We start from the raw sequence: 12,082 nt of genomic DNA, 5'->3' as shown, positions 1-12,082 counted from the left end.
AAAACGTTCCCGTACGCATAGGTCAATTCTACATTCCAACTGATTTTACAATTATGGACATTAGAGAAGATGATATTACACCCATTATACTGGGAAGACCGTTCTTAGCAACTGCCGGTGCAATCATAGACGTAAAACGAGGACGACTCACCTTCGAAGTAGGTGAAGAGAAAATTGAGTTCATTCTTTCCCAATTCTTGAAAGCACCTGCAATAGAAGATACATGTTACTTCATGGATATCATCGATGAATGCATAAAAGAAGCAGAGTTAGAAGAAGACAAATCATCCGACTACCTTGTAGAAGACAAATCTAACCAATGTTTAGCAATAACACCGGACCCTACGCAATGTCTTAACAAACCAACCCTTGACCTGAAAACACTTCCCAAAAATCTGAGATATGAATTCCTAGACTCAGAACTTGAACGACCTGTGATAGTCAATGCAGACCTAGGAAGACTCGAAACAGAAAAACTCCTACATATCTTAAGAAAATATCCAACCGCACTAGGTTACCACATCACCGATCTTAAAGGAATAAGTCCTTCTATTTGTATGCACCGCATCATGCTAGAAGAAGACTGTAAAACCTCTAGAGAACACCAGAGGAGACTAAATCCGATCCTGAGTGAGGTAGTAAAGAAGGAAATAACCAAGTTATTAGAAGCAGGCATTATATATCCTATATCTGATAGCAAATGGGTTAGTCCTGTACACGTAGTACCAAAGAAAGGAGGCATAACCGTTATTGAAAACGAAAAAGGGGAAACTATAACTAAACGAATCGAGTCGGGATGGAGAATGTGCATCGACTATAGGAAACTAAACAAAGCAACCCGAAAAGATCATTTCCCTCTACCATTCATTGACCAGATGTTAGAACGATTAGCAAAACATTCACATTTCTGTTATCTAGACGGTTATTCAGGCTTCTTTCAAATACCAATTCACCCTGATGACCAAGAAAAGACAACGTTCACGTGCCCTTTTGGTACCTTCGCTTATAGACGAATATCGTTTGGCCTGTGTAATGCTCCTGCAACTTTTCAAAGATGCATGATGGCAATTTTCGCCGACTTTCTCGAAAACATCATGGAAGTATTTATGGATGACTTTTCCGTATACGGACAAAGTTTTGAAGAATGCCTTGAAAACCTAGAAAGAGTTCTTGAGCGATGTGTAAAAGTAAACTTAGTACTTAACTGGGAGAAGTGCCACTTTATGGTACAAGAAGGAATTGTTTTAGGACACATCATCTCGAACAGAGGAATTGAAGTAGACAAAGCCAAAATAGAGGTAATCGAAAATCTTCAACCCCCAAGAACCGTGAGAGAAGTACGAAGCTTTTTAGGACACGCCGGTTTTTACCGACGATTCATCAAAGACTTCTCTAAGATAACTAAACCTTTAACCGGACTATTGATGAAAGATGCTGAATTCATATTCGACGATAACTGTTTAAAAGCATTTCAAACGCTTAAGCAAGCATTGATCTCCGCACCCATAATGCAGACACCCGACTGGAATGAACCATTCGAAATAATGTGTGATGCCAGCGATTATGCTGTAGGTGCTGTTTTAGGACAACGAAAGGATAAAAAGCTTCACGTTATATATTACGCAAGTAGGACCCTAGATGAAGCGCAGATGAATTACGCCACTACCGAGAAAGAACTCCTAGCAGTGGTATTTGCGCTAGATAAATTTCGTTCCTACTTGGTCGGAGCCAAAGTAATAGTTTACACTGATCACGCCGCTATCAAGTACCTCTTAACAAAAAAGGATGCTAAACATAGACTCCTAAGATGGATCTTGTTGCTACAAGAGTTCGATTTAGAAATAAAAGACAAGAAAGGAACTGAAAACGTAGTAGCAGACCACCTCTCTAGACTTGAGAACCTTGAACCGGAAAGAACATCAATTAATGATGATTTCTTGTACGATAAACTTATAGCTACTTTGGAAGAGAATAACTCTGACAAACCAGTAGAAACCACCTTAGCTATATTTGTCACACCATGGTACGCTGATCTCGTCAATTATTTAGCCGCCGGAATAGTTCCACCTACTTTATCCTACCAGCAGAAGAAACGATTCTTCTACGACATAAAACACTATTACTGGGATGATCCCTTACTTTTCAAAAGAGGCCCCGATGGTATCTTCCGTCGATGTATACCCGAAGAAGAGGTAGAAAATATAATCCAACACTGCCACTCCGCTCCTTATGGTGGACACACAAGTACATCCAAGACCTGCTCTAAAATCCTACAAGCCGGCTTTTATTGGCCAACTATATGGAATGACGTACATGCGGCTATTAAGGAATGTGACAGATGCCAACGCACAGGAAACATATCTAGACGTGACGAGATGCCACAAAAGGGTATTTTGGAAGTAGAGATTTTCGACGTGTGGGGAATAGACTTCATGGGACCTTTTCCATCCTCTTTCGGTAACAAATACATACTCGTGGCAGTTGACTACGTATCAAAATGGATCGAAGCTATAGCTTCTCCAACAAATGACACCCGAGTAGTAACTAGACTCTTTAAGAATATAATATTTCCGAGATTTGGCATCCCAAGAATAGTAGTCAGTGATGGTGGATCGCACTTTATATCCAAGGTACTCGAAAAACTATTGTTTAAATACGGCGTGAGACATAGGATAGCGACACCTTACCACCCTCAGACCAGTGGGCAAGTGGAAGTGTCCAATAGAGAGATTAAACAAATATTAGAGAAAACAGTCGCCACTTCAAGGAAAGATTGGTCATTAAAATTACCAGAAGCTTTGTGGGCATACCGAACTGCTTATAAAACCCCCATAGGGACGACCCCATTTAAACTCATTTATGGAAAATCCTGTCACCTCCCGGTAGAGTTAGAACATAAGGCCTATTGGGCTATTAGAAATCTGAATTTAAACTATAAGGTCGCCGGCGAAAAGAGAATCCTTGACATAAACGAATTAGAGGAACTCAGAAGAGACGCCTACGAAAATGCCAAAATCTACAAAGAAAGAACAAAACAATGGCATGACAAGCGTATATCAAGGAAAACCTTCAAGCAAGGCGACGCAGTCCTTTTATTTAACTCTAGACTAAAGCTATTCCCGGGAAAACTACGATCCAGATGGTCAGGTCCTTTTCATATCACTAACATCTTTCCCAGTGGAGCGATAGAAATTAAAGGCAAATCCACAGAACCGTTCACTGTAAACGGGCAACGTCTAAAACACTATCACTATGCGGAAACCAACGAAGATTCGCAAATCCTACACTTAGACGAAATGCCCCCAGGATCAATAGATAATACTTAACAGTTTCTTTGTCGAGCTTGCGACATTTAAACAAAGCGCTTAGTGGGAGACAACCCACAATTATTTTATTATTTTCTTATTCTATTATTATCATTTTTCCTATTTCTTCCTTAATTATTCTTTTAATTTCTGTTTAGTATTCATTCCTGATTTATTTTAATTCAAAAAAAAAAAATAATAATAATAATAATAATAATAACTTTTTTCTTCTTTCGGCATTTGGCCAAATCCTAACTAAAACTCATGTTTTCTTTTCTCTAGCTAACACTAACCAGATGGGACATATTGATCGTATGGGTATCAAATTCAGAGGAATGGCTCAGAAACAAAAGTTTGACGAACTAGCCACTAGAGAGATGCTACCTAATTTATATGCTGATGATTGGGCTATGACTGCCCTTGGACTAAGAGAAAGTGTCCTGTATTTGCTGAATCAGATAGGATGGGAGACATCCCCTATCCTAAGACATTTCGCCACCTACCGGAGACTCACACTAGAATTCCTTAGCTCATTAATCTATCTACCCAGCCATGGAAAAGGAATTAGCAGAGGTTTTATCCAGTTCAGAATGTTCAACATGGAGTACCAATTTAATATTAGAGACTTTACAAACCTATTGGGTTTTCCTACCTCCTTTGACACATTCACAGTAAGCCAGGAAGAACTTTTTGAGTATAGAGAACTTGAACACTTTTGGGGTAGTTTGACTGGAAATGATGAACCCGAGGACCATGAGTTTCTCCCTGGAAACATTCATAACCCGACCTTCCGTTATTTCCATGGGATCCTCACCCACACCTTTATGCTAGCAAATTTAGACCACCTTATCCAAGATGAGCGAGCACCCATTAGAATAGGTGGTTTGATAACCATGATTGGTAACGCTATCGGGTTACGTCAGTCAATTCTCGACCTAAGCCCTTTTTGTGGCATTACTACTATGAGTATACCCTTCCTCTTCAACACCTTGTTTATAGCAAACCTAGGATCTGATGAGTTTGAGCTTATTATTAATAACCAGGTTCTTTGCCTATTTACCTTACCCGATCCTAGGACTAGTATTCATGACCACAACAACTGGCTCTACAATCTGAACGAAACCCCCACTCCTGCTAGATCCACTGAATCCATCCAGGATTATGAGATTTGTGATGACTATGAGATTTATAATGACCAGATCCCTTATGCTGAATCTGACCCTCAGACACCATCTGGCTATTATGATATTGACCCTCCTCCTCAGCCTGTTCAGACCGAAGAATCAGCAATATCCGACCTCCGGCATCATATGCCCGGAACTGATTATAACACCGCCATTGAAGCTTTGATGTCAGAACAAGACGCCCTCAGAGAAGAATTTACTGACATGAGACACGAAGTTCTAGGATACATGAGCAGTATGACAGATCAGTTTCACGAGTTGCTACACCGTGTTAACTCTTTTGCTCCTCCGGCCAGAGATCGTGCAGATGGATAGAATTTAGTTATTTTTCTTAGCTATCTAGTTTTAAGTTAGATTATTCATTAATGTTATTTGAATTCATGTTCGCATTTGTTTCCTTTTCACATTTCTTTTGTTTTTTTTTCTTTCCAATATTACATTATGATCATTTTATTGAAGCTATTTATTTAATTTTATTATGCAATAGCTATTATATTCTCTACTGTTGCTGCCTATAACCTATTGAATTATTCATGCAATATTATGCAAAGTAGAATAGCATGCAAGATAAATTAATTAGCAAGATAAAATAATCTAAAAACAAAACAAAATAATAAAAATAAATCCATTACCAAAGTAATTCTGTAGAACGCTACTGAAGCCTTGCCAAAAAGAGTGTGTGACGAGCGTCACACAATCTATGACGAACGGCACGCCAAAAGCCTGTTACGACCGTCACACCCCTGTGACGAGCGTAACACCTTTCTGACTAGGTGAACGTTACATAGCCGTTGGAGACGAACGTTACACCCTTCAAATTTTTTATCTTCCCCATTCATTCACATTTACCCACATTTACTTTTCAACCACTTTTTTCCAACTTCCAAATTCTTTTCCTATAAATACCCATCAAAACCTCCCTTCATTCACCACAAACCATTCTCTCCCATCCAATACATTTCTTTTCTCTCCAAATTACTCCTTCAAATTCATTCATCATTATGGCGGGAAACCAGAACTTCGGAAATATCATCTTCTGATCCGAAGACGAAAATTATCAAAGGGAGCAATTCGAGTGTTTCCAACAGCGAGGCGTCGTCTCCACCAGGTACCCTGATTTTACTTGTTTACACCAATTAGGATTACTCCAAGGTATCGAATGGATGCTCCGTCAAGCCGACTTAACCTTTCTATGCACCCATAACCAACCAACATACCCCTCCCTAACCTTAGAATTCTTAAGTTCATACGCATACACCACTTCCACCGGTGAAGATGAATTTTTAACCGGCACCGCAACCTTCCGAATGTTCAACACCGAGTACTCCTTAACGCAAAACCAATTGAGTACCATGCTACAATTTCCCACAGAAGGTCAAGTCTACCCCAGAATCCCTCCCGAAATAAACTGGAGCACAGTTGCCATTTCCACCCTTTTTAAGAAAATATCCGGTCTAGATGCCTACAACTGGGAAGAACTCCTTCTTTCCCACATACATAACCCAACCATCCGATATTTTCTCCGGATCCTACAAAATACAGTTTTTGGAAGACCAAACAACAGTAAGGTCAACGCAAAAGAACTATTCTTCCTCGAATGCGTCTTCGAACCGACTGCTAAGGTAAACGCTGCCTCTTTTCTACTTCATCATATCCGCACCTTATGTGCTAGAGGCCGCCAACCCTTTGTAATTGGTGGATTAATCACCACCATTGCACTTGGCTTAAACTTAGGGGACCGACTCCAAACCTTAGAATCTCTACCTCCCCTATTTATGGACATCAACTACTGTCGATCCAGCCGCATGATTAAGAATAGAGTAGGAGGAGGATATTATCTTATGGTGAACAACCATGCCATCCCAAGCGTTGTCCTACCCAACATGGCCCTGACCGATGTCACAAACCGCAACCGCCTCCTCTATGATCTACATGCTCCCGAAGCCACCGAGCCTTCACAAGCAAACCCGCCCACAGACGAGTTTGAAGAAATGGAGCAAGGTGATCAGCCTCCCTGTCATACCCCAAAATTTGCCCATTAATATTACAAGGCATTTTTCAAGACACTCCGACTTATTCTGCAAGGCACTAACCTTAAAGGGACAAAAGCCCAGCTCACAACAGGCCCACTCCAGAAAAGGGCCTAAACTGGCTTGCTCGCTAGGCGAGCAATTCCTTCGCCTAGCGAACCCCTCGTTATGACACTCGCCCCAGCGAAGCACCAGATCCAGAAAAAGCCCAAAATAGCTTGCTCGCTAGGCGAGCAACTCCTTCGCCTAGCGAAGCTTGCGAATATCAGAATTTATGGGCTTCATTCTGAGCCCATTAGGTCACAACAAGAGCACTATAAATAGCCAAGCTTCAGAGGACGAAGGGGGAGACAAGGACAGACGGAAACCCTGGCACAGAAACCCTGGAGGCTACCGTAGAGAGTTCCGAATAAAGAAACCCTGAAGGCCGCTCCTCCGCTCCGAAGCTACCGCCGCCCAACTCCAGCCGATACCAAAAGCGATCAGTCTCTTCAACATAGCAGCTTAGTTGCAAGCAGGTTTGCGCATCACTATTGTTTTATGCTTTTAATCGGTAATCGCTATATACATAAAGCATCATGATTGAAGTTTCGAATATGTAATTTGATTTCACATACAAATTTAAATATGCTTGAATATCATGAATGTTTGACCATACTATTCCTGTAATCAAATGCCATAAAAGTTCAGGTTTTCAGAGGTCATGCTGCTGTCAAACTCCAAACCCGTGGCCGCTCGCTAGCACATCGCTAAGCGAGCCTGTAGCGAGCATTCGCTGAGCCTTCGCTAGGCGAAGCAGAGGCGAACGGGACAGTGGCTGCTTTGTTCTGCCTTATGTCTATCTAACCAAGACTTATTATAATTCTGCATCATTTGGCCTGAGATTATGACTGGTGTGTTGTAGTGCAATTTTCAATTATACTTTACTTTGATGCTCTAACCCGTGTGCTGAATTGTGTAAAGGTTTACATATTCCCGAGGAAATGGCCGGCTAGGTATTCCACTTTATGTGTGGGATACCCTTATGGAGATTCATCCTGAATTACTCAATTGATTTTAATGTATTAATTTCATGGTGAAGATCCACCCTAATGGCTTAATTGATCTTAATGTACTGATTTTAATATGGACCTAATTACTTAATCGACTACGGCTATCTAATTAATTGTAAAACTTTGTCTTTTAATATGCGATCTTGGACCTCTCTTTTGTTACCCTACGATTACGGTATTATGGTCATGTCCCGCGAATATGGGGATCCACTTAGCAAAGACCCTTCGGTTAAATCATCATAGTCCCTCGAATGTTGCCTTTGTCCCTCGATGACCCTTCGGTGTAGCCTACGGTTAAATGATGATCGTCCCTTCGAATGCTAAGGTATCCTCACAACTGTTGCCTTCAATGACCAATCGATGACCCTACGATGACCCTTTCACATCCAAAGGATAAAAATACTTACTTCTCAATAGTAAGGACAGTTTTACCCTCATAAGGATAGGAAATGCCCGGAAAGACCTCGGATAGGTATAACTCTTAATTGCTTATTCACAATTTAAAACTACTTTTCACACCTTACACCTTTCAAAACCTCCATTAGAAAATCACCACTTGGCATACATTTGCACTAGAATCATTGCCGAGTTATATTTTTCTAAACTATTTTCAAAACTAAACGAGATAACCACTTTGTATACATTCATTCAAGAATCATTACAAAGTTAAATTCTCCTTTCCAAAACATTTCCTACACATTTCCCAACCACTTTTTCAAACTAGAAAAACATAAATGATTGAGCGATTAAGAGCCCATGGATAACCATGGATACAAAGGGTGCTAACACCTTCCCTTTGTATAATGTACCTCCCGAACCTAAGAATCTAAATTAAGGTCTTTCCTGTTCTTTTCCACCTTTCCTTATTGGATAAAAGAAAAGTCGGTGGCGACTCTTGCTAACCGCGACATTGCGATTAAAACCACATAAAGTCAGTTCACCGTATGACAGAACTGGCGACTCTGCTGGGGACACTTTAAAAAGAGAGGTTACCTTAAAAACAAGATCACTTATTCCAAATTGTCTGATTTACTTTTAAGGGATTGCTTGGGTATTTTTGAGTGAAAGATCCTACACCCGGATCTAGTGTACCTTAGGTAAGTAGCAATAGATCATCGCGACTATCCGGCGTATACTGGAATGGTTAAAATGATGGCTACGGTTAATGTGACACTTTGGATGTCCTGATGTTCCTCATGTTCACTTGAGGAAAAATTTGGCTTCCGCGTGGTGTCATTAAAGCATTAACCAGACCTTTAGAACCCTAATTGACTCATCCTGGCCATTAGAAAGTAGTGAGATAACTGACTTCGGTTCCGACTGGGGTTGGTTGAGACTCGATACTACACTCTTTGAGATTGGACTTTAGGGAAGCTTCAGTCAACCACTTGGTGTTGCACTGAAGCGGACTTAAAGAAAGGTCGATGATCTGAGATCCTTCTAGAACCCGGTTACTATTCTAGGACAGGTTGAACCAACCAAACTTCAGTGGGGAGGGTACTTACCTATGGAACTCATGCAAGCCTTAAAACTTAGGAATGATGGTTGTGTGACTTGCTTGTGCTTGTTATTTACATAACATCATAACATCATCATAACATCATGGCGTTGAACTAACCATTTCGAGGACTTAGGGATTTAACTTTGCTCTATTTTGTAAAAAAAAAAAAAAAAAAAAAAAAAAAAAAAAAAAAAAGAAAAAAAGTTTCCTTTTTGGTAGTTTATGCAAAGTTAAATTCCAAAAGTCCTTGAAAACATTTCATACATTGCATAGCATAACATTGCATAACAGGTGTTCTAAAGGGATCAATGTTCTCACGATTTTCATGCAAACAGAAAAATGGACCTCGGACAGACTGTCAAAGATCTCCATGCTCAGAATGCTCAACTCCAGGAGATGATCTTGAACTTATCCAAGGGGCAGGAAGAACTGAAGGCTCTCTTGCTCGAGAAGAAAAAAGACAAGAAATCTGTGAGGCACATTAACCCGGGAAGAAGGCAATTTACGAAGATCAATATGACTTTAGCACAAGCACTGCAGGGTATGCTAAAAGCAAATTTAATTACCCTCAGAGATCCTCCTACAAAACCCAACACTACTTCTCCTAGTTATAATCCCGACGCCAGGTGTGCGTATCACTCCGATAGCCCCGGGCATAATACGAACGATTGTTGGTCGTTGAAGAATAAAATTCAGGATATGATCGACGCCGGAGAATTTGAATTGGATCCGCCTGAGACTCCTAAGGTCATCACTGCTCCTCTGCTTAATCATGACAAAACTCTTAATGCTATAGAGGATGCTGACAGCGATTGCGACCTGGATAGCTGGGTCTACCCAACAATTGGTGATGGACTCAATAATTGGAAGGCTGAAGACACTATCCCGATTTCCTTTAGTCGGGAGTAATTTTTATTGCTATTTTAGTATTTCAAAAGCATTGTGTCTATACCCGGGGCATAATAGCTAATTTTAAGGGTTTGTCATTTTCATAAGCATATTCATATTCAATAAATCAATGGACTTTTTGCATTCAAATATTGCGCTCTTTATCTTTCCTGTCATTTTTCAAACAAGCTATGTTTCTTGCACACACTCACGTAACAATTTGCCGATCCATATCCACTCTGGATCCTGTTGGTAATGACTCTGCTAGTGTTCATTATGACTTTGAAAATCCGATCTACCAAGCCGAGGATGGAAGCGAGGAAGATTGTGAAGTCCCTGGAGAACTTGCCCGACTACTGCGAGAAGAAAAGACTATACAGCCGCATGAGGAATTAATTGAAATTGTAAATCTGGGTACTGAAATAAACAAGAAAGAAGTCAGAGGTTTCTTGGGGCACTCGAATTACATTGCCCGATTCATTCCACACTTGACTGCTACCTGCAAACCCATCTTCAAATTACTGAGAAAAAATCAAGAGATGGTATGGAATGATGAATGCCAAGAAGCTTTTGACAAAATCAAGAAGTATCTCCAAGAACCTCCAATTCTGATACCACCAGTTGAAGAAAGACCTCTCATCATGTATTTGACCGTGTTAGAAAATTCAATGAGGTGTGTGTTGGGGCAACATGACGAGTCTGGTCGAAAAGAGCATGCCATATACTGCCTTAGCAAAAGGTACCGACTGTGAAACAAGATACTCACAGCTCGAGAAAGCTTGCTGTGCTTTGGCTTGGGCTGCTCGCCGACTAAGACAGTATATGTTGAATCATACCACTTTATTGACTTCTAAGATGGATTCTATCAAATATCTATTTGAGAAACCTGCTGTCTCCTGAAAGAGTTATCACTGACAATGGTACTAATTTGAACAACAAGATGATTACTGAACTCTGCACGCAGTTCAAAATAAAACACCATAACTCTTCTCCGTACCGGCCAAAGATGAACGGCGCCGTGGAGGCTGCTAATAAGAATATCAAGAAGATCATACAAAAGATGACAGTAACGTACAAAGACTGGCATGAGATGTTACCATTCGCTCTCCACGGTTATCGCACTTCAGTGCGCACTTCGACAGGGACAACTCCGTTCTCTTTAGTCTATGGAATGGAAGCCATCTTACCAGTGGAAGTTCAGATTCCCTCTCTAAGAATCATGAAAGAGGCGGGCTTAGATGAAGATGAACGGATTCAGACTCGACTCGATCAGATAAATTTGATTGAAGAGACTCGCGGCTGTTTGTCATAGGCAGATATATCAGAAGCGCATGATCCAGGCATTTAACAAAAAGGTCAAGAGACAGGTATATCAAATTGGTGACTTGGTGATCAAGCGTATCATTCTACCGCAAGGTGATCCCAGAGGTAAATGGACTCCCACATACGAAGGGCCATTTATGGTTAAGAAGATATTCTCTGGTGGAGCCATGATACTTGCTACAATGGACGGCGAAGATTTCCCGCATCCGGTGAACGCGGACATAGTTAAAAAATACTACGCATAAAAGAGACCCGCTAGGTCGACGTATCTAGGCAAAAGTAAGGGCATCCCGGCGAACCAAAAGGGTTCGGGCAAAAATTAGGGATAAACATATAAAAACGTACACCCGGCAAGTCGAAAACCTGAAAAGGCGGCTTGGGCAAAAAAGGGTATCCTGGTGGACTGAAAACCTGAAAAGGCGGTCCAGGCAAAAATTAGGGATTAAAGCGTAAGACTATGTCCCGTTCTCAGTCAGCTTCAACCAAGTTCCAAGGACTGAACAAGCCAATCACTTCTATCCGACAACAGGAGATGAGACGCTTGAAGACATAATGACAGTAGTGGAATTAAAATCAATAGGACCTTTTCTGCATAGCTTTCTCTTTGTTTTCTTGACGATTTCCTCTCACTAGGATTTCTGTCTCCTTGTACACAAATTGCCTGTTTACAGGCCCTCTTTCAAAATCAATACAATTTCATTTCCAAAAAGATGCTTTTGTTTGACCTTTTCTGTTTTGTTTGCGTAAACGTCCATTGATTTACCTTGAATTGATTTATGCATTTGAATATGATCAATGT

The sequence above is a fragment of the Lathyrus oleraceus genome, chromosome 7 (genome assembly GCF_024323335.1).
Source record: "Lathyrus oleraceus cultivar Zhongwan6 chromosome 7, CAAS_Psat_ZW6_1.0, whole genome shotgun sequence".
Lineage (NCBI taxonomy): Eukaryota > Viridiplantae > Streptophyta > Magnoliopsida > Fabales > Fabaceae > Lathyrus > Lathyrus oleraceus.
The sequence above is the reverse complement of the archived record's forward strand: the minus strand, read 5'-3'. Positions refer to the sequence as shown.